At 46.1% G+C, this 23,785-nt stretch overlaps 1 protein-coding gene and 1 non-coding gene across 16 annotated transcripts in view; one reads left to right on the top strand and one right to left on the bottom strand.

The window, feature by feature from the left end:
- PPEF1 (protein phosphatase with EF-hand domain 1) overlaps positions 1–21,335 on the bottom strand; it is a 149,919-nt gene extending 128,584 nt beyond the window's left edge. For 5 of the 15 annotated variants that reach the window (XR_012429808.1, XR_012429809.1, XM_074028981.1 and 2 more), the window contains exons 1-3: positions 20,976–21,335; positions 20,278–20,441; positions 6,206–6,385 (exon numbers count right to left, since the gene is read on the bottom strand). The gene's annotated coding sequence lies outside the window, so the exon portion shown is untranslated. Of the gene's footprint in view, positions 1–2,455; positions 2,474–4,158; positions 4,413–6,205; positions 6,386–20,189; positions 20,442–20,975 lie in introns of all 15 variants that reach the window. The other 10 variants (XM_074028982.1, XM_074028971.1, XM_074028979.1 and 7 more) reach the window with 9 other exon arrangements.
- An 86-nt stretch (positions 21,336–21,421) lies between these two features.
- On the top strand, positions 21,422–21,494 carry TRNAV-UAC (transfer RNA valine (anticodon UAC)). The gene has a single exon. It is a non-coding gene; the product is annotated as a tRNA-Val (tRNA).
- The last annotated feature ends 2,291 nt before the right edge of the window (positions 21,495–23,785 follow it).

Raw genomic sequence — 23,785 nt, 5'->3', positions numbered from 1 at the left:
AATCTCTCTTGATTGCCTTCCCTTCCTTTCTCACTTCCCCACTGCTGTACTTTCTTTGCTCCTGCCTTCCAAATAAACTTGCTCTCAAAAGTTTATCTCAGACTCTGCTTCTGAGGGATCCCAACCCAGGACATTTAGTTAGTCCATGGCAATAGCAAACTATGAAAACACGAGGGGAATGGAGAAGCCTGACTACCTCTCAAGGGAGAGAGAGGGCATTGCAAGCAAGCCTCTCCTATTTCATAAGCTTCCTGGAGCTTGCCACAGTTCCAATTTCTGCCCAGGCAAAGTAGTTCTAATGGGCAGCTCCCATTATTGATCATGACACACCCTGAGAAGTATGCTAGAATCGAGGCAAAGCAGCTAGACCGGAGAGGAGATTAAGAAAACAGTGGCATGTGCAGATCTATTTGGTGGTGGGTACTTAAGGTTTCTGCTTGTGGCTCCTGATACCTCAAAGCCCTGTAGCACCAAAGTGGGGAAGCTCAGAGAGGGCTGGCCTCTCAGCTCTGATGACTCTGAGCTAGCCTCCTGATGTTGAGGCCACTGGCAAGCAACCACACCCAATCACCACTTCCTAACCCCTAGCAGTCTCCAAAACTGGGGTAGCTGCCCCACGGCAGATGCACAGAGATCTGCTGGAGAGCAGAAAGCAAAACATCAGAACTCATATTTTTTATCTATTTTCTTATTCCTGTTAACTTTTCTATTTCCATATATATTTGATCATGTACACAATAAATGAGTTCAGCAGTATTAGCTGTAAATAAATAAATATGCTTGGTCCATTCTCACCAAACTTACTGTGAGGGGTCCATGACCAAAAAAAGTTCAAAAAGGCTGGGGGCAGTGGCTCACACCTGTAATCCCAGCACTTTGGGAGGCTGAGCAGGGAGGATGGCTTGAGCTGATGAGCTGGAGACCAGCCTGGGAAACATAGCAAGACCTCATCTCTACTAAAAAAGAAAGAAAAAAAAATATTAGCTGGGTGTGGTGGGACATGCCTGTTGTCCCAGCTACTTGGGAGACTGAGGCAGGAGGATCACTTGAGCCTGCAAGATTGAGGCTACAGTAAGCCATGACAGAGCCACTGTACTCCAGCCTGGGCAACAGAGCAAGACCTTGTCTCACAAAAAAATAAATAAATACATAAAATAAAAGGACTCTAATTTAAAGAGCTTGCTCCCTTGTAAAGAGAAGGAATACCAAGTAATTTTTCACTTAAATAGAAAAAGGATCAAGCATATTTTCAAGGGTGAGTTCTGGGTACTGAAAAATCACATTAAGTAGGAGAAAAGAGAGGACAGATCTGGCAAGTCATTAGGAAGTCATTAAAATAAATTAAAAGTGGGTTATGAATCACCATCAAACGGAAGAAATTCATAAAGGTCAGTGCTTGCCAAATGTTTCTATTGGGGTCACCTGGTGAGCAGCCACAACGACAGGCTAAAACAGCCATCACGTTTTAAGGTGTGGAAGTTCAGTTTTTAAAAGGCTCCATCTTAGATATAAAAGTTGAGCTTTCCTTGGTTGTGATTTAATAAATAGATTAATAGATATCAGAATTTTAATTCAGACCACTGCTTAATCTAACCCTAGTTTGGTCCTTGATGGCTTGAGTTTAAAGAAATTCCTTAAATTAACCCTGAATGTTCATAAATCAAATCAAAGCTTCACAGAAGGTTCTGGTCTGGGTAAGATGGAAAAAGGACATTCTACCCACTCTACTCTTTCTCTCCCATGGGATAAAGCTATAAAACCTGGACAGAATCCATGAAACAGCTATTTGAGGACTGTGGCAGACAGACTCTAAGCTGCCCCTGATGATCCCTTCTTCCTGGTCAATTCACACCCTTGTATCATCCCTCCTCTTCAGCATAGGCTGGACCCAGAAACTTGCTTCTAATCAATTGAGCATGGCAATGGTATTGGGATGTCACTTCTATGACTAGGTTATAAAAGACTGTGACTTTCTGTCTTGCTGGCAGACCCTATGGCCTTCACAGCTTTTGCGCTTTCAATGAAGTAAGCTGCCACATGGGAGAAGCCCATGTGGCAAAGGACTGGGGGAAGTCTCTGGCCAAAAGCCAGCAAGGAACTAAGGCCCTCAGTCAAACAGACCACGAGGAACTGACTCTTGCCAACAACCATATGGACTTGGAAGTGGATCCCTCCCCAGTCAAGCCTTCAGATGACAGCAGCCCAGTCAACACATTGTGTGCAGCAGCTCACGACAGATGCTGAAGTAGAGGGCCCAAGTAAGCCACGCCTGGGTTTCTGCCCCACAGAAACTGTAAGATCATAAACATGCGTTGTTTTAAGCCACTAGATTTGTTGGTAATCTGTTCCACAGCAATAAACAAGTAACATGAGGACTCTGAAAAGTAAATAACAGAAGGCAGATGAAGGAAACAGATCAGAGTTTGAAGTACCACTGAACTGACAGTGAGTTTACCTTTTGTTCCCTCCAGTTCTTCCAGGCCAGATTCAAGGAAGCAGAAATTAAAATTAAAACCATGAGATACCACTATATGTCTATGAATATAGCTAAGTTTGGGTCGGGGGGTGGAGGTTGAGACAGGGTCTCTGTCACCAGGCTAGAGCACAGTGACACAATCACAGCTCACTGCAACTTTGACTTTCTGGGCTCAAGTTATCCTTCCACCTCAGCCTCCCAAGTAGTTGGGATCACAGGCACATGCCACCATGCCCGGCTAATTTTTGTATTTTTTTGTAGGGACTGAGTTTTGCCACATTGTTCAGACTGGTCTGTAGCTATCTGCCTGCCTCAGCCTCCCAAAGTATTTGCATTATAAGCATGAGCCACTGTGCCCAGCTAAAAAAATTTTTTTAATACAATATCCAGTGCTGGCTAGAATGTGGAGCAACTCGAACTCTAACACTTTGCTGGCAGGAATGCAAAGTGGTACAGCCACTCTGAACAAGAGTTTGGTACTTTCTTATAAAGTTGAACATATACTTACCATATGACAGCAATCCTATTCCTGGGTAGTTATTCTAGAGAAATAAAATTTTCTATTCATGCAAAAACGTGTATACAGGTTCATATGGTCAAACACTGAAAAGAGCTTAAATGTCCTTCAGTGAGTGTCCCACAAACTGTGGGACATCCATACAATGAAATGCTACTTAGCAATAAAAATGAATGAAGCTGATACACACAACCTGGATAGGTCTCAAAGGCATTAAGAGAGTGGAAGAGGCTAGGCCAAAAGGGATACAGACAGTTATATGGCATTCTCAAAAAGACAGAACTATAGTGACAGGGAACTGATCAGCGGTTACCAGGGGTTTATGGGTGAGGGAGGGGAGTGACTACAAAGGGCTAGCAGGAGGGAGTTTTGGGGGGGCAGGTTCTGTATCCTGATGATGACAGTGGTTATGCTAATCTATCCATGTGTTAAAATTCGCAGAACTGGCCGGGCATGGTGGCTCACGCCTGTAATCCCAGCACTTTGGGAGGCCGAGGTGGTGGATCACCTGAGGTCAGGAGTTCAAGAACAGCCTGACCAAAACAGTGAAACTGTATCTCTACTAAAAATACAAAAAATTAGCCAGGCGTGGTGGTGGGCGCCTGTAATCCCAGCTACTTGGGAGGCCAAGGCAAGAGAATCCCTTGAACCCGGGAGGCGGAGGTTGCGGTGAGCCAAGGTTGTGCCATTGCACTCCAGCCTGGGCAACAAGGGAGGAACTCCATCTCAAAAAACAAAAAACACCACAGAACTGTACTTTAGGTTAGTGGAAAAGTAACTGCAGTTTTTGCAGAGACACGCCCATGTACTACTGGAGTCCAGAAAGAAATGAGCTCGACCTGGGAACGCCAGAAAATGTTTCACAGGGCATAAAAGATGGAGAAAGACATCCAGGGAACATGGGAGCCCATTATATTCGAGATTGGGGGATAGAGGGAGTACAGAGCAAAGGTTGGGAGCATTAACCTGGGGGAGGTAGGTTGGTGCCACCTGTGTGTTCTTATAAATCACAGCAAAGAGTCTGGACTTCAACTTATCAGTCAGGGATTGTCCTTTCAAATGCTTAATGGGCTAGGGCAGATAATACAAATGACTAAAGCAGCCTGGGCGGAAACCATGAGACACTGTAGCGAGTTTTTGTCTAAATGAGGTAGCTGCTACTTACTGGTAGCTCCATCTTCGGCTGCTATCCAGAAATCACAGCCCAGTGTTGCCTGATGTAATTTTCCAAGAGAAGCTGAAGATAGTTGTATGTATGATCTCCTTATTTTTAAATGTTAGCATGAGTATATTTCAGCAAATTTATGAAGCCACTGATTATAGGGTGCACTGCTGTTTTATGTACCGATAAGAGAGAACACCACCACTGATCAAACTATGACACTGTCCATTTCAAGACACATCCCAATATCAGAGCTGCTAAAATGTGAAAAAAAATATATACATCTTAGAATCAACAAAATACAGTCATTCTCATTTTCTCAAAACGCCGTACAGACTGCGTGGATTCCTCTTAAAGCTGCCAGATTGCAAACTCTGTTTAAGTCAAGGGGAGCCTGAGGGTAAGCTGATTAGATTCAAGGTGCAAGATCACTCTGGGGATCAGATGGTGATGAATGGGGAAAAGCAGGTAACAGGAAGACCAATGAGGAGGCTCCTGCAATAATCCAGAAGATAGATGGTAAGGGCTGAATTCAAGTCATGGCAGAGGGGATGAAGGGGAAGGAGGAGCCAAATGTAAAAGTGTTTTATGTAATAAACCCCACAGGTCTCAGACTGGGCATGGAGAGTGAGGGGGAAATAGATATCGAGGGGGATTCCAAGGGTTTTAGTTTGGAAAAATAAATAGATTCATCATTTACTCAACAATATTTACTGGGTGTCTACCATGCGCCAGGCACTATACTAGGTGCTGTGGTTACAAGGGGTGGACAAGATAGACATGGTCTCTGCCTTCTTGTAATTTACAGTATAGGAGATGATGATATTCATTGCAATAGGGTATTAAAGGGTACAAGAGTTGGACATGAAGGGGGACAAGTGAGTTTATGGTGGAGAAAAATCATGAGTTTGGTTAGCGGTGTGCTAAATTTCAGTACTTGTGAGACCTCACTGTTGAAATATCCCATAGGCAGTAGAAGTCTGGGTTTGGAGCTCAGGAAATAAATGAGGACTGGAGAGTCAGATTAAATAGGTCATGAGGTTGCTGACAATAGCTGAAGTGATTAGAGAAGATAAAAGAGCCAGGGAGAGCTTGTAGAGTAAGGCTATAGAGGCAAAAGCAGAACACTGGGGAATAGAGACATTAAAGAGAATGAAAAGAGGAAGGAGCCAACAGGGAGGCTAACAAAGAAGCAATCTGGAAAGCAAGAGGCCAAGGAGTGAGGGCTATCTGTAAAGCAATGGAGATTTGAGTATAGTCCCTCTAAACCTACACCTAGAATTACTGCCTAGAAGCAATTTACCTTTGCCATGTACAGTTCAGATTGTCAGAGTTATGGATGTTTCACATGAATTCCAAATAGGCTTATCAAAACTGCTTCTAATTTAGAAAGCTAGGATATTTTTCAATATTGCCACAATCTGTTTCTTTATCTCGTATGTGCTTACGTTTTCCATGTATCTCAGATTGACATCTAGCATGAGTCAATGTAGAGCAATTTTGTAATTCCTTATTTCTTCTTCTTTTCTTTCTGCAGGAGCTACAATCTGCCATTCCAAGAATAAAAGTAAAACAAAGACTACACACTGATGCAACTCCCTCTCATGTTAAAGCACTGGGAATTGGGCAAAACTGATCTCGGCAGAGAATGGAGTCACTCTGCAAGACCATCATGAGGTTCTCTGCCCAGAGCTCTGTTAACAGCTGAGCCTGAAATGTAAGATACTCTGATCCTTTGGACTTGTCCAGAAAGGCCCTCAGACATCTTCATTTTATAGGAGAGGAAACCATTGCCCAGAGAAGTTAGGTGGCCTCCCCAAAGTCACAGTCTTGTGATTCAGTGACCAGAACTTTTTCCAGTACATCAAGGCGACCCAATTCCACCTCATACGCATATATTAAAACATAACAAACTTCATACATAAAACATAAAGACCACAAGAGTTGGGCTAAACAACTAAACTGTCAGAGGCCACAGGTTAACTTTTGATCACTGCCCCATGCCTACCCAGATCACCCTCAATTCACCTGGTCCACTGAGTGCTCTTACCTTTCCGTCGAGGTTTGATTAGGTTCACACAGGTTCAAGGGGAACAGCCTCCTAGATCTTCACTTTGCTGGTTGTTGACTCTTTCAGCCTGACCTGCAGGCTCAGGACACAATCTATCATCACACAGGTCTTATTGAAGAGGGTTTCCCAGTCTCATTTGGAATCTTCAAGAGGTAGATTCTAGAATGATCAATAGGTTGCCTTGGTGACCTCACAATGTAGGATGCAGATATGACAATATCTGCCAATGGAACGTGGATGACATGACCTGGATGAGAGGACTATTTCTTGCTTATTGAAAGGCAGATTCCAGCTTTCTTTTTGTCACCATTGCATCCCTGTCAACCATTTTTGTGTTCATGAACATGGTAAACAAAGAAAAGTTTGTTTCTTGGAGGAATGTTGATAAAACAAGGCCTGGGCCAGGCACGGTGGCTCATGCCTGTAATCCCAGCACTTTGGGAGGCCAAGGCGGGTAGATCACCTGAGGTCAGAAGTTCGAGACCAGCCTGGCCAACATAGTGAAACCCTGTCTCTACTAAAAATACAAAAATTAGATGGGCATGGTGGCAGGCACCTGTAATCCCAGCTACTTAGGAGGCTGAGGCAGGAAAATCACTTGAACCCGGGAGGCAGAGGTTGCAGTGAGCTGAGATAGTGCCACTGCACTCCAGCCTGGGCGACAGAGTAAGACCCTGTTCCATGCCCCCACCTCCGGCCCCGGCCAAAACAAAAAACAAAAAAACAAGGCCTGGAAAATATCCAGGGCTTTCTTTTCGAAACCCTATTACTGCCTTAGATGATTAAGAGTTTATAGAGAAGTCTTTGGAAAAAACTTTCAGAGCATTTTCTTTTGTGCACTTATTCCTGGCTTGGTTTCATTCATATATTCATTAAATAAATATTTGTTGAGCATCTATTATGTGCCAGATACTGTTCTATACCCTGAGGACATACCAGTTAGCAAAACTGATAAGGCCTCTTCCTTCCTAAAGCTTATAGGCTAGTAGGAGAAGTAAACATTAATCAAATAATCCTAAGTATGAAATTGCAAAGGACAAGTATTCATTTTATGAGAGTGAGGTGGGAGGTTGAGCAGAGGCTTCTCTGAGGAAGTCATCTTTGACCTGACAGTGGAAGGTTGAATGTGGATTAACGAGGTGAAGGTGTTGATAGGGGATGGAGTCAAGCATACACTTGAGCACGTGACCTGGAGTAGCTAACTGGAGACTAGGATTGGGAGATTTTCCAAGGAGAATCCAGGATTCAATACAGGTCTACTTTACTAAAGCCGAAGCTCTTATTTTCACCAGTATTTAAAAGGTGCACAATCTGTCAGTCCTACAACTCACTTGCGTAAAACTCTAAAACAGCACTTCGCAAACTTTAATGCACTTACAAGTCACCTAGGGATCTTGTCCAAACACAGATTCCTGGGCCCAATCCCTGCTGAATCCCAACCTGATTCAGTAGGTCTGGGGTGGGGCTGTGAAGCTGCATTTCTAATAAGCTCCCAGGTGACAGTGAAGCACGCTTTGAGTGGCACTGCTCTGTAACATAGTACTCTTTTTATTTATTTTTATTTGTTTGAGACAGGGTCTCACTCTGTCGAGAGTGAACTATGATCGCGCCCAGGCTGGAGTGCAGTGGCACGATCATAGCTCGCTGTAGCCTCCACCTCCTGGGCTCAAGTAATCCTCCTCGCTCAGCCTCCCAAGTAGCTGGGACTACAGGTGCCTGCCACCACACTCGGCTAATTTTTTTATTTTTTATAGAGATGGGGTTTCACCATCTTGCCCAGGCTGGTCTCAAATTCTTGGGCTCCCAAAGCACTGGAATTACAGGCGTGAGCCACCACACCTGGCCTCATTCATAGCTTTTGGAGTGTAAACCAAAAGAAAAAATTTAACCTCCCATCCCCCCCGCCCCCCCCCCGCCCAACCATTGGAATGGACTTCTTCCTAGGCCAGGGCACTTTAAAATTTAACCTGAAAGACTGGTTCAGGCCATGACGAGAAGCAGGGATCCAACGTGCCTCATTATACCTCTCCAGTGTTAATATGAGCACAGACCTTAGGTCGGATAAGAAACATTTACAATCTGTCCTCTCTGAAGCCTGCTACCTGAAGGCTTCATCTATCTACACAATAAGAACTTTGGTCTCCACAGTCCCTTAACCCAGACATCTCCTTTCTAGTGATCCCAGGTCTTTGGATAAACTCAACCAATTGTCAAGTAGAACATTTTTCAATCTACCTATAACCCAGAAGCCACTCCCCCTCCTCCCCCTTGCTTCGAGTTGTCGTGCCTTTCTGAACTGAACCAATGTATTTCTTAAATATATTTGACTGAACTCTCACGTCTCCCTAAAATGTATTAATTCTACAATGATCTTGCAATTTTTATGGTTTACTCAGTAGTAAGGCCAAAACAAAAGAATGTTGTGATATGTAACTACGGCAATGCCAAAAGCTAAAGATTTCAAAGACTTGGGAAAGAACGAGAGAAATAATAATCATAAGCAAACTGGCGTGTCAGTAATATAGTGAAACTTCTCTAATTCATCCCAGTGAAGTGGGCTGTCAATTCTTACTCGGTGACAAGTTCAATTTATGAAATAGTTTTAAAGAAAAGTAACAAATTAATCTGATGTAACAAATGACAATGTCTATATGTTTAATAACTCTTTAGCAGGTCAATAAGAGCTATTTGTAATTAACACTTTCAGTTTCTGCCGGAAGCTCTGGATTTTATATGATGTGAGAGAAAAACCACCTCCCTTTCCAGGCCTCCTTTGTTACTTACTTCTGTCACAGTTCCCACTGATGTGCCACATTCCTGCTGGTGGCCTATGTGAAAACAAGTAGGCGAGACAGCCAAGATTTCTCTGGATTGGTTTTCTGAGAAGGTTATGAAGTTAATATAGGGCCTAGAGTGAAATACTGTCATTTTAAAAAACTAGAAATGAACTCCTGTGTGCAGAGAAGAATAGGAAGATTAAGGAAGGGAAACAGGAGTAAGTTTTTATAATTTTGAGGAAATATCAGCTCTGCCACTTTCAACCTGAGGACCTTAGGCAACTTACATAACTCTTCTAGACCTCAGTTTCCTCATTTTAAAAATGAGAATAGGCCGGGCGCTGTAGCTCACACCTGTAATCCCAGTTCTTCGAAAGGCCAAGGCAGGTGGATCACTTGAGGCCAGGAGTTTGAGACCAGTCTGGACAACACAGTAAAGCCCCGTCTCTACTAAAAATACAAAAATTAGCCAGGCATGGTGGTGTGCGCCTATAGTCCCAGCTACTCTGGAGGCTGAGGCATGAGAATCGCTTGAACCTGGGAGGTGGAGGTTGCAGTGAGCTGAGATCGTGCCACTGCACTCCAGTCTGGGCAACAGAGTGAGACTCTGTCTCAAAAAAAAAAAAAAAAAAAAAGAATATTTAAAGAGAATAATTTAAGCGACAATCTCTTTGTAAACTATAAAGTGCTAAACAAGTATTAGCTACCATTTCTAGGAGAGGCCTGCATTTCCCAAGTGGATATACATCCTAGAGAAGAAATGTGGTCTGGCCAGTGGGTCAGGATGTGTCTAGGAACATAATAGAATAAGATTCTAGAGTCAGCTTGCTTGGGTTCAAGTTCTAGCTCAATCACTTAACAGCTCTGTGTGAGCTTGGGCAAATTACATAACCTCTCTGTGCCTATTGCTTCAACTATAAAACGAGGCTAGGGATAGCACCAACCACACCGGGTTGACGTAACGAATGAATGGGTTAATACACATCGTAGCAGCCACTGATCATTACTGTCCATTCTCCCTCTCTTCCTTACTAATAAAACCCCAGTTTTGTTCTAGGTGGCAGTGTTCAGCCAACACAACTTGATTTGCCAGGTTCCCTTGCAACTATGGGGAGTCATGTGACACAGTTCTAGCTGTTGAGATATAAGCAGAAATCTACAGGTTGAGGCTTCCGGAAAAGCCATTTTCCCGATAAAAAAGAAAAGACTCAGCTGGCACAAGCCTCTTCTCTTTTGTCCTTCCCCCATTCTGCCTGGAACCAGGACACAATGCCTGGAGGAGGGGCAGCCATCCTGTGCACACTAGGAGGAAAGCCTCACACAGAGAATAGCAAAACCATGATGCAGGAGGGCGGGGCAAGCTTGAGACTTGGATGACAATGTGACACTGTGTATCTCCTGGCTTCGTATCATGTGGGACAAAAACCAAGCGCTCTGTGTTAAGCCCCTGCTGTTCCGTTTACCTTATTTCAGGCAGCCAAACACATTCTCTAACCAATACAACTGTAAAGCAGCTTGGTGCCTGGCTCATAGTATTTAATAAATGTTAGCTATTATTATTATCATTGGGCCAGCATTCTGTTCCCTAACCATGTGGCTAGCAAATAGTCCCCTAACTTCCTTGTGATAGAAGCACAATTTTCCTTTTTGAAATCACCCCAGCTCCCTGTTTTTAGCCATGTGATTTGCATGGGACTGGCGCAGCCCCCAACTCTAAGTGTGGGCCCTGGCTGACTTACGCCAATTACCCGAACCCACTCCCCAGCAACAGCAACTTTTCAGGAACAAGCACATAATTCAGGCCTCAGATGGCATATCCTCTTCTCCTGACAAAAAGGAGTGTTTGGGGTGGGCACATAGCTAAAGAAAGGTATTATGAGTGAATCTTGGGGCACCTGGAGAGAGTGCTGGGACTCACTCATCTCCCCCTAGTGTGGTGCTCTGAGCAAGGCTGTCACCATGAGAAGAGCCAGTACAGGGGGTGAAAGTGATACATGGGGAAGGGCCGACTGAAAGGCAGGGAAATGAAGCCGGAGCCCTCCAACCTAAGTCTCTGGATCAGACCTTACCTTTGGAAGTTTCAAACCAGATTCGTTTGAAACTGGTTTTGCCCAGTTTGGGTTGGATCTTCTACCACAGGCAACTACAAGATTCTTTCTGATACCGTTAGATGAAAAAAATAATAATTTTACTGTAAGGACTACATGCCTACAGGGGAACTTTCCAAATCCTGGTGTAGTGCATCTATTCAATAAAATCTATAGTCCAGCACAATATAAGTTCACATCAAAATCACCTTTCTAAAAGAAAAAATGACAATAAGATTCACAATCCATTTTCAGTTGTGTGAATTCATTCAAATTTCTCTTCTGAAAGAAAAAAAAAAGTCAGCCAGTTGAAAGTGTTTTGTTTTTGTTCTTTTTGTAAACACGTCCAGGAGAGGTCCATTAAGAATAAATGTGCATCCAGGCTTTAGAAGAACACTGAGCCCAGAGGCAGATGCTGGAAATGTATGACTAATATTGAAATAATATTCACAGACAGTTGTCATGGCAGCCTGCTCCATCTGCACAAAATAGAACCCACTGCATCTTAACAGGATTTAGCAGAGGAAAACTGCTAGCCTGCAGATAGCCTCTAAATGAATTAAACAACCTACTAATTGGTTTTGCTTTTATTACTGTAGATGGCCTTAGGACTCTACCCTAAGTGTATCCAAAAGATCCCCAATTCTTGAAATCACTAGTAAAAATACACAATATGACTGGAGTTTAACACCTGCTCCACACTTGAAATCTTTCCTTCAGACTGTGCAGAAAGCTTAGAGGCAAGTCTTAATGCGTGCCCAGTTGAATCGATGTGGAAACAAATGAGTCAGTAAGTGTTGTGGAAGTCAAGGGAGTAACCCATTTCATTTCCATCACCGATTAGCACTGGCTGCTATCAGGTGTTGCCTTTTAAATGGTGCTCTAGAGGAGTGAGCAGTAGTAGTCAAATTGTTTTGTGTTCAGTTACCTAGTCGCAGGGGAGTGACTTTAGAAACTAGGCACATCTCTGCCGGGCGCGGTGGGTCACGCCTGTAATCCCAGCATTTTGGGAGGCCAAGGCAGACAGATCACCTGATGTCAGGAGTTCAAGACCAGCCTGGCCAGCATTGTGAAAATCCATCCCTACTAATAATACAAAAATTAGCAAGGCGTGGTGGCGGGTGCCTGTAATCCCAGCTACTTGGAAGGCTGAGGCAGGAGAATCACTTGAACCCAGGAGGTGGAGGTTGCAGTGAGCCAAGATTATGCCACTGCACTCCAGCCTGGGCGAGAGAGTGAGACTCTGCCTCAAATAAAAAAAAGAGAGAGAGAGAGAGAGAGAGAGAGAGAAAGATACTAGGCACATCTCAAGATAAGTTAAGTAAGAGAGGGGCAGACAAAGCATTCTAAGCTGATCTGTTTCTCTCTGGAGTGACCATCTCTAGGAAATGTAATCTCATTGAAAGCGATGGCGGGTGATTGTGAAGGTTCTAGATAGCTGATCTGAAGAGGTATACCATGTGAGGCCTTCTTTCCTATTAGACAGGTTTTTGCATATCACCCTGCCTACCCCTCATCAGCCTTCTCTTTGTCAAGTTTCTTAAGAGAAAGGAGACCGGACCCAAATTCAGATCTAACAACATCCTACATTAGGAAAACCACATCAAGCCATTATCTTCCATTAACATCTTGGAACAAATAAGTCCTTTGGGTTAACTCATGTTCTTCAAACTTCTTGAGATGAGACCATGTCATATACTTTTTAAAAAAAAGCTCCTGCGCTACCCAACACTGTGTTCCCAGACATATTGCAGGCATGTGATGATGAACAACTTCCATCAAGGGACTGGAACACAGGGCAAGCCCTCGGTAGCTGGGGGGCAAATTAAAGACATTGTCAAAATGGTACAGGAGAGAGCTACGGGTGAGCAACACGGAAAGGTTTAATCAGTAGGATCTGTATTTTTCCTCATGTAACTGAAACTTCTACTAAACAGTAGCATTAAAAATGAGGGATTTTATTATTCATTTCACAAGGAATCTGGAGCAGGGAATCTGGCTGGGACCCAGGCGCCTTCCTTCTCTGAGCCAAGCCATGCAGCTTTCTTTTTCCCAATTGTCAACTCATGGGTGCAAAATGCTGATCACAACAGAAAGTGATGCCCTCCTTCTAGCACCACATTCACATTCCAGGCAGAAAGAGATAAACTATGGGCCAAAAGGCGGATGCCAAATGGGTCTACCTCCTTTCAAGGAAATGAAGCTGTTTTAGCCAGACACATCACCAAAGCAAACACAATCAGGCACTATAGTGCAGAGGCTAAGCACAGCCCATGGAGCCAGATGGTCTGGGCTTAGAACCTTGCTTCTTTATGTCACTGTGTGACTTGGTCAAGTTACCAACTTACTTTGTGCCTCGATTTTCTCACCCGCAAACTATAATAGTACAGGGTTCTCGTGAGGATTAAATGAGTTAATAGGAGTGAAGCGCTTAGAATAGTCGTTAATACACAGCAAGCACTGTACAACTGTGTGTTCTTCTTACTTTTCTTATTGAGGAAAAGAGGAATGGATATTAGATAAGCAACTAGCAGTATCTGCCACAGATGTGTTGCCCACTGTATAACTGTACCTGGCCTGGTTACTGCGCCACACGTGAGCAAACGCCCTGCTGTACATGAGAACTACTGGCTCCCCAGGAGACAAGGAAACCACAACCCTACTGATATGGTTTGGCTGTGCTGCAACCAAAATCTCATCTTGAATTGTAGCTCCCACAATTCCCACATGTTGTGGGAGAGACCCGGAGGGGAGGCAACTGAATCATGGGGCAGGTCTTTCCCATGCTGATCTCATGAGAGTGAATAAGTCTCATGAGATCTGATGGTTTCGGTTTCTCCTTTTGCTTGGTTCTCATATCTCTCTTGCCTGCCACCATGTAAGACGTCCCTTTGCTCCTCCTTCATCCTCTGCCATGATTGTGAGGCCTCCTCAGCCATCGGAACTGTGAGTCCACTAAACCTCTTTCCTTTATAAATTACCCAGTCTGTGGGTTGTCTTTATTAGCAGCGTGAGAACAGACTAATACACCTACTCTACCAGAAGCGGCCATTTCCATGACTGTCAGCCTCATCCCCACTTACTGGGGACTGAGAACAACCAAAACTTTCAGGCATCTGAGCCAGGGCACCACTGTTAGCCACTATGCCAAGGCTCGTCCATGTTAGACACAGATCATTAGGACTCGTTCCATTGCAAGTGTCAGTAAGCCCATTCCAGCTGGCTTACGCAAAGCTGGGAATGGATTCCTCAAATAACTGAAGAGTCAATGGTATATGCATGACTGGGGCCGGGAGGTAAATGACCTCATCCAGCTGCTCTATTGCTCAGCTGGGATCCCTTGGTGTCGGCTCCATCCTCAGGTCTCCAGCAGGTCGTGGATGTCTTTCATGCTTCATGGTCATTCACTAACTTCTGAACCTCCTCCCTATGTCTTGGTAATTCCTCCCATTTGACTCCTAACTCCCCAAAGCAGAAACAAGAAATTTGTTTTTCCAGTCTCTTTGATAGCAAGAGCACAGGCAGGTAAAGTAAGCACTGCCAGCGACTTCAATCCAGAAGAGGGCAACCTGAAGACGTGGAGAGCTCCCAAAGGCCACCTTCTGCCAAGGTTAGTGGCAGAGGTGTCCCGTTTCCAGAGACAGCAGTGGTCAAGATTGTGGGCTCCAACACTGGTTTGAGTTACTAAATCTGTATTCAGAGGAGGCAGCAGTGTGCACCTGCGCTGGTGCAGTCCCTCAGGGAGATGTGGACATCATTCCTGGCTTTGGAGTCACTGAGGCCTTCTTGGAGATCCTGTGAGCTACCTGGTGTCCTTTAATAAACTCCTTCTCCTCTTAAACTAGTGGGAGCGTTGAAGCCGCTTAGGTGGTGTTATGCTTTTGTAACAACCCCAAACGTTAGTGGCTTACAATGACAAACGTTTATTCGGCACTCCAGTTCCACAGCCAGTGCAGATGGGCCGCAGTTCTGTAACATGGAGCCTTCCCTCTGAAACTCAGGTCAACCTGTCTCTGGAGCATTGCTGTTCTTCTTGTAGCAAAGGGGAAGGACAGAAGCAGCCACCACACTGGCTCTTACACTTTTGCTTGGAAGTGATACACATCACTTCTGCTCACATTCAACTGGGCAAAGCAAGTCACCTGGGCAAGTCTATCAGGGGGGCCATGGTGTCAAAATCCTACATGGGGAAGAGAAGTGAATATTCTGAACAAGAGGGTTCTGTTGTATGCAACCAAGAGCCCTAATATAATGCAATAGTAAGATGGCAGCAGAACTGCCAGCCTCTAGATCATCTCACGTTCAAGTCCAGGATGAATTAGGAAACGTCTCTGCTCAAGAAGTCAAGCAAAAGCCCAGGATTAGCTCTAACTGGAACTCACTGCCTTGGCTTGAGTCACCCTCAACACTGACACATTGTTTTCAAGACACATTCACTGAGCACTTACTCATACGCTGGAAACTACTTAGACTCTGTGTAATACAGCAGAGAACGAAGCCAAATCCATGCCGTCATGGAACTTGCATTCTAGTCGAGGATGGTGGGGACAGACAATCAACAAAATAAATTAGTAAATATGTAGAAATTTAGTGTTGCAGGCCAGACGTGGTGGCCCACGCCTGTAATCCCAGCACTTTGGGAGGCCGAGGAGGGTAGACCATGAGGTCGAGAGATGGAGACCATCCTGGCCAACATGATGAAATCCTGTCTCTATTGAAAATATAAAAATTAGCTGGGCATGGGGCAGGTGCCTGTAGTCCCAGCTACTCAGGAGGCTGAGGCACGAGAATCGCTTGAACCTAGGAGGCAGAGGCTGCAGTGAGCCGAGATCACACCATTGCACTCCAGCCTGGGCAACAGAGACGCTGTCTAAAAAAAAAAAAGAAAAGAAAAAAGGAAAGAAATGTAGTGCTGCAGAGAAAAATAAGCAGGAAAGGGGGGCAGTGAGTCTCTAGCATGAATGGAAAAGAATAATAGCAATTTTCAGTAGGTAGTCAGGAAAGGCCTCACTGAGAAGATATTTGGATATGACCCGAGCAAGGTGAGAGAACAAGCAACAGCGTGATTTAAGGAAAAACTATTCAAGGCTGAGAGCAGCAGCAGCAAAGGCCCCGAGGCAGGAGAGGCCTAGTGTAACTGAAAGGCAGCAAGCAGGCCGGTGTGGCTGGAGTGGAGTCAAAGCCAAGGCAAAGTCATAGGATTTTTGTTTTTGTTTTTGAGACAGGGTCTTGCTCTGTGACCCAGGCTGGGGGGCAATGGCACAGTAACGGCTCACTGCAACCTCCACCTCCCAGGCTCAAGCGATCCTCCCATCTCAGCCTCCCAAGTAGGTGGGATTACAGGTGCATGCCACCATACCTGGCTAATTTTTGTATTTTTAGTAGAGACGGGATTTCATCATGCCGGCCAGGCTGGTCTCAAACTCCTGGCCTCAAGTGTCTGCCCACCTCGGCCTCCAAAGTGCTGGATTACCGGCGTGAGCAACCATGCTTGGCCAGCAAGAGGATTTATAATCAGAGAGGCACAAGCCTTGTAGGCCACTGTAAGGCTTCAGCTTTTCTAGCTGAGGTAGGGAGCCATTGAAGGGTTTTGCACAGTGATGAGACCTAATTTAGATCTTGAAAGGACCACTCTGGCTACTGTGTGGAGAATAGTCTGTAGAGAGGAAAGGGCAGAAGCTAGAAGACCAAGATCTGAGGCTACTGGCTATGATCCAGGCAAAATGTGTGGTGGCTTTGATTAGAGTATAGCTGGGGAGATGACAGAAAGCTAGAAGATTCTAGATAGATCCCGCAGGTAGTGCCAATAAGATTTGCTAGTAAGATTACGTTGGGGGTGTGAGAAAAAGAAGAATCAAGTATGATTCTTAGTTTTAGGCCTAAATAACTGGAAAGATGAAGTTCCCATTATCTGAGATAAAGAAGACAGAGGCCAGGCGCGGTGGCTCATGCCTGTAATCCCAACACTTGGAGAGACCAAGATGGGTGAATCACTTGAGGCCAGGAGTTCGAGAACAGCCTGGCCAAAATGGCAAAACCCCATCTCTACTAAAAGTACAGGAAAAAAATTAGCCGGATGTGGTAGCACACGCCTGTGATCCCAACTACTCGGGAGACTGAGGAACGAGAATTGTTTGAACCCAGGAGGCGGAGGTTGCAATGAGCTGAGATGGCACTACTGCACTCCAGGGTGGGTGACAGAGCAAAACTGTCTCTGAAAAAGAAAAACATACCAAGAGAGGAGCAGATTTAGGGGCAGAGATCAGGAGCGTGGGCACAGACATGTGAGATGCTTAACAGACATCTAAATGGAGATGTTGAACATGTAGGTCTGGAGTTTGGGAGAAAAGTCTAGACTAGAGATACACACTTGGAATCTTCTAGGTTCTCAATGGTATTAAAAGCCATTAGATTCAATGAGGTCGCTGGGGTGGTGAGAATGAATAGAGAAGTCCAAGCACCGAGACCTCTGAGGTACGGCTGTGTTTAAAGGTCAAACAGATGAGGCTCCAGCAAAGGTAACCAAAGGGGCGTATGCAGTGAGAGGAAATAAACATCGCCAAAGGGCGGCATCCTAAATGCCGAGGGGAGAGTACCTCAAAATGGAGTGATGGGTTGTTTTCAATGCTGCTGGTACATCAAATCCGATGAAAAGGAAGAGCTATTCTGTGTAGCAATGTGGAAGTCACTGGATCAGAGGAATTTTGGTGGAGTGCTAGAACAAGTCCCAAGGGCGGGGAAAGAAGAGAAAGCACCAAAAACCAATCTAAGAATTATGTTATAAAGGAGAGCACAGAAATGGAAGTGGCACAGGTGGAAGTGGAACTAAGGGAGCTTTATCCTGTTTTTTTGCTTTTGTTTTCGTTTTTGAGATACGGTCTCACTCTGTTGACCAGGCTAGAGTGCAGTGATGCGATCTGGGCTTGTTGCAGCCTCAACCTCCCCAGGCTCAAGGGATCCTCCCCGCCTCAGTCCTCCAGAGTAGCTGGGACTACAGGTATGCGCCACCACGCCTGGCTAATTTTTTTGTATATTTTTTTTTTATAGAGTTGGGGTTTTGCCATGTTGGCCGGCCTGGTCTCGAACTCCTGAGCTCAAGCAATTCGCCCGCCTCAGCTTCCCAAAGTGCTGGGATTATAAGTGTGAGCCATTGCACCTGGCCTTTTTTTTTTTTTTTTTTGACAGGTTCTCAGTCTATCACCCAGGCTGGAGTGCAGTGGTGAAGTCATGGCTCACAATAGCCTTGACCTCCTGAGCTCAAGGGATCCTTCCCGCCTCACTCCCCCAGAGTAGCTGGCACCACAGAATGTTTGGCAGTGCCCCTGGCCTCTCCCTACTGGGTGCCTATAGTACCCCTCTCCCAGTCATAACCAACAAAAGTGTCTCCAGATATTGCCAAATAACTCCCAAGATTTTGTACCCCAGGGGACATTTTGGGTCATCACAGCTGGGTGGTGGGGGAGGATGTGTGCCACAGGCATCTAGTGAATAGAGGCCAGGGATGCTGCAAAACATCCTACAATACACAGGACAGCCCCTACCACACAGTTAGCCAGTCCCAACTCATTCTGATCCGGAGGAAGCGCATGAGAGCAGACGGTGGCTGGCAGGGGACTTGCAGAAGTTCTGATTGCTTCCATTTTTTCACCGCAATAGGAAGCTAGGTCATCGGCTGTAACCGAGATTGGGGTTGGGGGTACAGGAGGTTTAGGGAGACAAGACATGAAACTGTCCTTTAGGAGAAGTGAACACATATTCTGGACTGCAGAAAGGGCTCACTTGAGCTAAGCAGTACATGAATTTAGTGTGAAACCAGTCAGCTTGGATGTGTTCTTCTTGGGCCGTGTTCAGGGGCAGGGTAGGGAGATAGTCAGATGTGAGAGACTGTGGTTTTACCAACAAGCACAAGGAAAAAATGAAAGGGCAAACAAGCAAGTGATAAAAATGACCACAGAATTTGAGCTGGGTGGGGCTGGGAGCAGTGGCTTACGCCTGTAATCCCAGCACTTCGGGAGGCCGAGGCGGGCGGATCACTTGAGGCCAGGAGTTCGAGATCAACCTGGCCAACACGGTGAAACCCCATTTCTACTAAAATACAAAAAGTAGGCCGGGTATGGTGGGGGGTGCCTGTAATCCCAGCTACTTGGGTGGCTGAGGCAGGAGAATCACTTGAACGGGAGGCAGAGGTTGCAGTGAGCTGAGATCGCGCCACTGCACTCCAGCCTGGGTGACAGAGGGAGACTGTCTCAAAAAAAAAAAAAAAAAAGAAAAGATTGTGATGACACCTTGTAGGGGTGGTGGGGAGAACAGAACATAGTTTCCTTCCTGGAATGGAGAAAAGGAACAAGAGTTTTTCATCAAAGGCAGACACCTGTGTTGCATGCAACAGAGGGACACCAGCTTCTTTTCCACACGAAGGTTAAGTGTGGGAACTTGGCAAACATACCTTTAGAGCCAGGGAAAGACAGAAAAATCGGGATGTGGGGGGCTGGAGAGCAAAGCATTTCCTAGAGACACTATCCAAAACACAACCAGTGGGTGTAATTTTAAGGCCAATTCCTGGCGATCTTGTTTTCCACTGCTAGGGGTTTGGAAACAGGTGGGAAACACTTATTATCAGGCTTCCCAGGAGTCCTGAGTGGGAAACGTGGAGCTCTCACGAATGCATCCTCTGGCTGGTGGCTGGCCACTCTGGTCATCTTGTGGCCCACAATCTAGGCAAGAAGCGCTCCAGAGGCCTCTGAAAATGTCTCACCAAAAAAGCAGACTAGAAGGGGGCCCATGATGAATATGACAGGGAGCTAACTGAAGACATTGGGAAGCAGGTACTAGAAAAACCCACGCCACTAGCTAGCCTGCCTCTATTTCTGGGGGGGAAATTACATGACAGATAACCGCCTCCGTTTTCCTACCTGGAAGGTGGGCATAACATTGAGACCCAGAAGTGAAAGTGGACATGTTTAGTCCAACCCTTGTATTTCACAAGGAGGAGACTGAGACCGGAGGTGAACAGACTAGCTCGAGTACCCAGCTCATAAATGGCCAAATCAAGACGAACATCCAGATCGTGACCCCCACATTAGTGTTCCCTGCACCCACCTGGTTTCTTCCAGAGGCCTTCCCAGGAAGACAGGAGTTGGCTGAAGGGAGCTCCTGCCATAAAATCAGTATCACTTTATCAACCTACCGACCTCAGCGGAAGATCCAGCAAAAAGGACAGTTGCTGCCTGCAGACAAAGTTCACCTGGGCGCTTAAAGGTGCCTCTCCCCTGCCAAATGATTACAGGTGTGTTTTCAAGCTTGAGGCTGGTAAGCAATCCTAGGGTGGTGACGAAGATCCATCTGGAAGCCCTGAAGAAGGCAAATGACACTGACGATGAAAACCAAGAAGCACCCTTTGTGATGGAGGGTCCCAGCCCCTTACCCAGACTACAGTCCTGCCACCAAGTCAGGGACCCCGCGCCGGGTTGAATACTCTGCTGTTACCGTGTGAAATTCTCAAGAACTTAACAACAAGGTGCCTGGCATCTTCATTTTGCACTGGGCCCCTCAATCACGTGGCCAGGGCTGCTGCCTCCCTGGAAACCATAGAAGGGTGGCTCGTCTACACCTCTTCGTCCCCCCATCCCTGCAGCCCTAGACCAAGGGGACCTAACGGAAGCCCTGCCATTTGCACCTCCCTAGGCCTGGCCTCGGGAGGGGAAGAAGGCTGCGGGAAGAGGCAGGGGAGCGGGAAGAGGTCCACACCCTCGGGCAAAGGGCCCGCTAACCAGCGGCCTTTTCCAACCCCGGCAAGCCAGGCGTCAACGCAAAAGTGCGCCCCGGCCCACCCCCATCCCCTGCGCTGCCTGACTCGGTTCCAAGGGTTGCCCCTGTCCTCCTTGCCCCAGAAGCGAGGCCTTCCACGCCGCCTTCTGACTTCCGACGGGCAAGTGGGCCGGGTGGCCGAGGCTCAGTTTGCTGGTAGGGGAAATGGGAACGCGCGGGGCCCTCGCGGGCGGAGGAAGCTGCCGGGGGTGCAGAGCCCGAGCAGGGTGCACTTCCGGCCGTCGAGCCGCCCCGCCGGCACCTCGACTGAGGGAAAGTTTGGGGACAGGTGATAGCGGGGAGGTGCTCTCGGCCGGGGCCCCAGCCTCGCCCTGGTCCCAGGGGCCGCGACTCTGATGGACAGGAATGACGAGCCGCCCAAACGCCAGAGCCAGCGACCCAGAGCTGCCGCAAACCCCGCGCCTCGGGGGCGGGATCACGGTGAAGGGGCGGGGCTCAGGCGGAGGGGGCTGGCACTGCTATGAGTCTATGAATAAAGTCTCAACGAGATGTTTTCTCGTAGCGGTTCCATAGTGTAGTGGTTATCACGTCTGCTTTACACGCAGAAGGTCCTGGGTTCGAGCCCCAGTGGAACCATGGTCGCGAGGCGGCTCTTTTTGCTTCCTAATCCTTCAGGACTTTGGTGTGTTTGGGTTTTTCAAAAAAAAAAAAAAAAAAAAAAAAAGGGGTTTCGGTTAAACAAACAAAAACGCTACCACAAAGTGTTTTTCTTTGTCCTTTTCTTCTTTTTAAAATTTTTGGCATGTTTTTCTCGCAGAAGTGAAATAACAGATACCCTCTCCTATCCCACAAGGTCGCTGCCGCCATCGTCTGACATGAGAAATAGTGGAGGGCAGGGGCCAGGCGAAGTCCTAGACCCAATCCGGCGCCCCCGATCCGGCCAGGCCCTACCCCACCTCTCTTCCCAGTACGCCTCGGAAAATCGGGCGCTCGGGGAATGCACCTGGCTGCCCTTTGCCTGCAAGTCAGCAAGGGCCGGTCACCCAGCCTCCAACTAAAATGTGGCAGGCAATACAGCAGCGCTTTGACTGTAGCTGAATTATTAAAGGTCGATCATTATTATGACTCTGATTAAAAGTTCTATTTTTCATTAAACTCTGATGTACAGAGCAAGAAAAAAAAAAAAAAAAAAACCCACAGTCCTTTATAATGCAGCAGTAGAATTTGTGGAATAGAGTTCATACACAGTATAAAATAAATGTCAGGCTTGTAGACATTCAATAAATACTGGTTGAATGAGCAAACGTTTCTCTAGTTTCTTTCTGTTCCTCTTTACTATTTCATTACAGTTTCGTTTGGGGAGTTTATTATTTGTTTAAATATTGGCTTTTTTATCTTTGACAAGAGGAATGAGGGTGTGGGCCATGGTGAGATGGCGGTAGCAAAAAAATAAAATGAGAAAGGTCACTCAGTATTTTTCTCTGCATTTTTCAACCTAGTTGTGCATCCTTAACAGTGTAGAAATTTGCGTCTTTTCCTAACTTAAGATTATAACTCTTTCCCTGTTATTACAATCACTTCAACTTTATTCTTTTTTTAAACCACCTTAACCATCTTTTTTTCTTTTTTGTTTTCTTTTTTTTTTTTGAGACAGAGTCTCGCTCTGTCGCCCAGGCTGGATGGAGTGCAGTGGCGCGATCTCGGCTCACTGCAAGCTCCGCCTCCCGGGTTCACGCCATTCTCCTGCCTCTGCCTCCCGAGTAGCTGGGACTACAGGTGTCCACCACCTCGCCCGGCTAATTTTTTTTTGTATTTTTAGTAGAGACGGGGTTTCACCATGTTAGCCAGGATGGTCTCGATCTCCTGACCTCGTGATCTGCCCGCCTTGGCCTCCCAAAGTGCTGGGATTACAGGCATGAGCCACTGCGCCCGGCCTTTTTTCTTTTTTTTTTTTGAGACAGAGTCTGGCTCTGTCACCCAGGCTGGAGTGCAGTGGCGCCATCTCGGCTTACTGCAACCTCGGCCTCCTGGGTTCAAGCGATTCTCCTGTCTCAGCCTCCCGAGTAGCTGGGATTACAGGTGCACACCACCATGCCCAGCTAATTTTTGTATTTTTGGTAGAGATGAGGTATCACCATGTTGCCCAGGCTGGTCTCGAACTCCTGACCTCAAGTGATCTGCTTGCCTTGGCCTCCCAAAGTGCTGGGATTACAGGTGTGAGCCACCACCTCCAGCCCACCTTAATCATTTTTAAGTGTACAGTTCAGTAGTGTTAAGTATATTCACACTGTTGTGAAACAGATCTCCGGAACTTTTTCATCTTGCAAAACTCAAACTCTATACCTATTAAACAACTCCCCCTTTCCTCCCATCAACTTTATTCTGAATGATGATGTAAAAATCATAGCTAATTATGTCTTGCACTGTGCTAAGTATTTTGTATATATGATCTCTTGTAAGCCTCAAAATAACTCTAGAAAGTAGGCATTATTATCTCATCTTACAGATGAGAAAATTTAGGCACAGAGATGTTAATAACTTGCCCTGAGGTCACAATGTAACAAGTGCTAGTGCTGCGATTTGGCAGCCAGTCTGGGTTGGCAGTCTGTGCTCTTAACCCTACCAGGCTGCACTCATCTCCTGATTTACTTAACCAGTCCCCTAACCTTGGCCATTTAGATTGTTTCCAATTTGTTGTCCTTAAAAGTAACACAGCAATGCACAGCTTTGTGTAACTGTCCTCCCACCACCACGAAATTTAGCATTTTCCTGGGTGAATAAGTGTGCACATGATGCCTAGTTGCTTTCAAAGAGGGGAATCCATGACATTTTCATACAATTCGAGAATGTTAGTGCTTACGTGGCAGGAAATTGTTCAAGGTCACCCCCTAGAAGATGATGGCGAAGAAAGGACGAAGACCTGAGAC

Source organism: Macaca fascicularis, chromosome X (assembly GCF_037993035.2).
Source record: "Macaca fascicularis isolate 582-1 chromosome X, T2T-MFA8v1.1".
Classification (NCBI taxonomy): Eukaryota; Metazoa; Chordata; class Mammalia; order Primates; family Cercopithecidae; genus Macaca; species Macaca fascicularis.
Note: the sequence above shows the minus strand (reverse complement) of the source record. Positions and strands in the feature narration are given on the sequence as shown.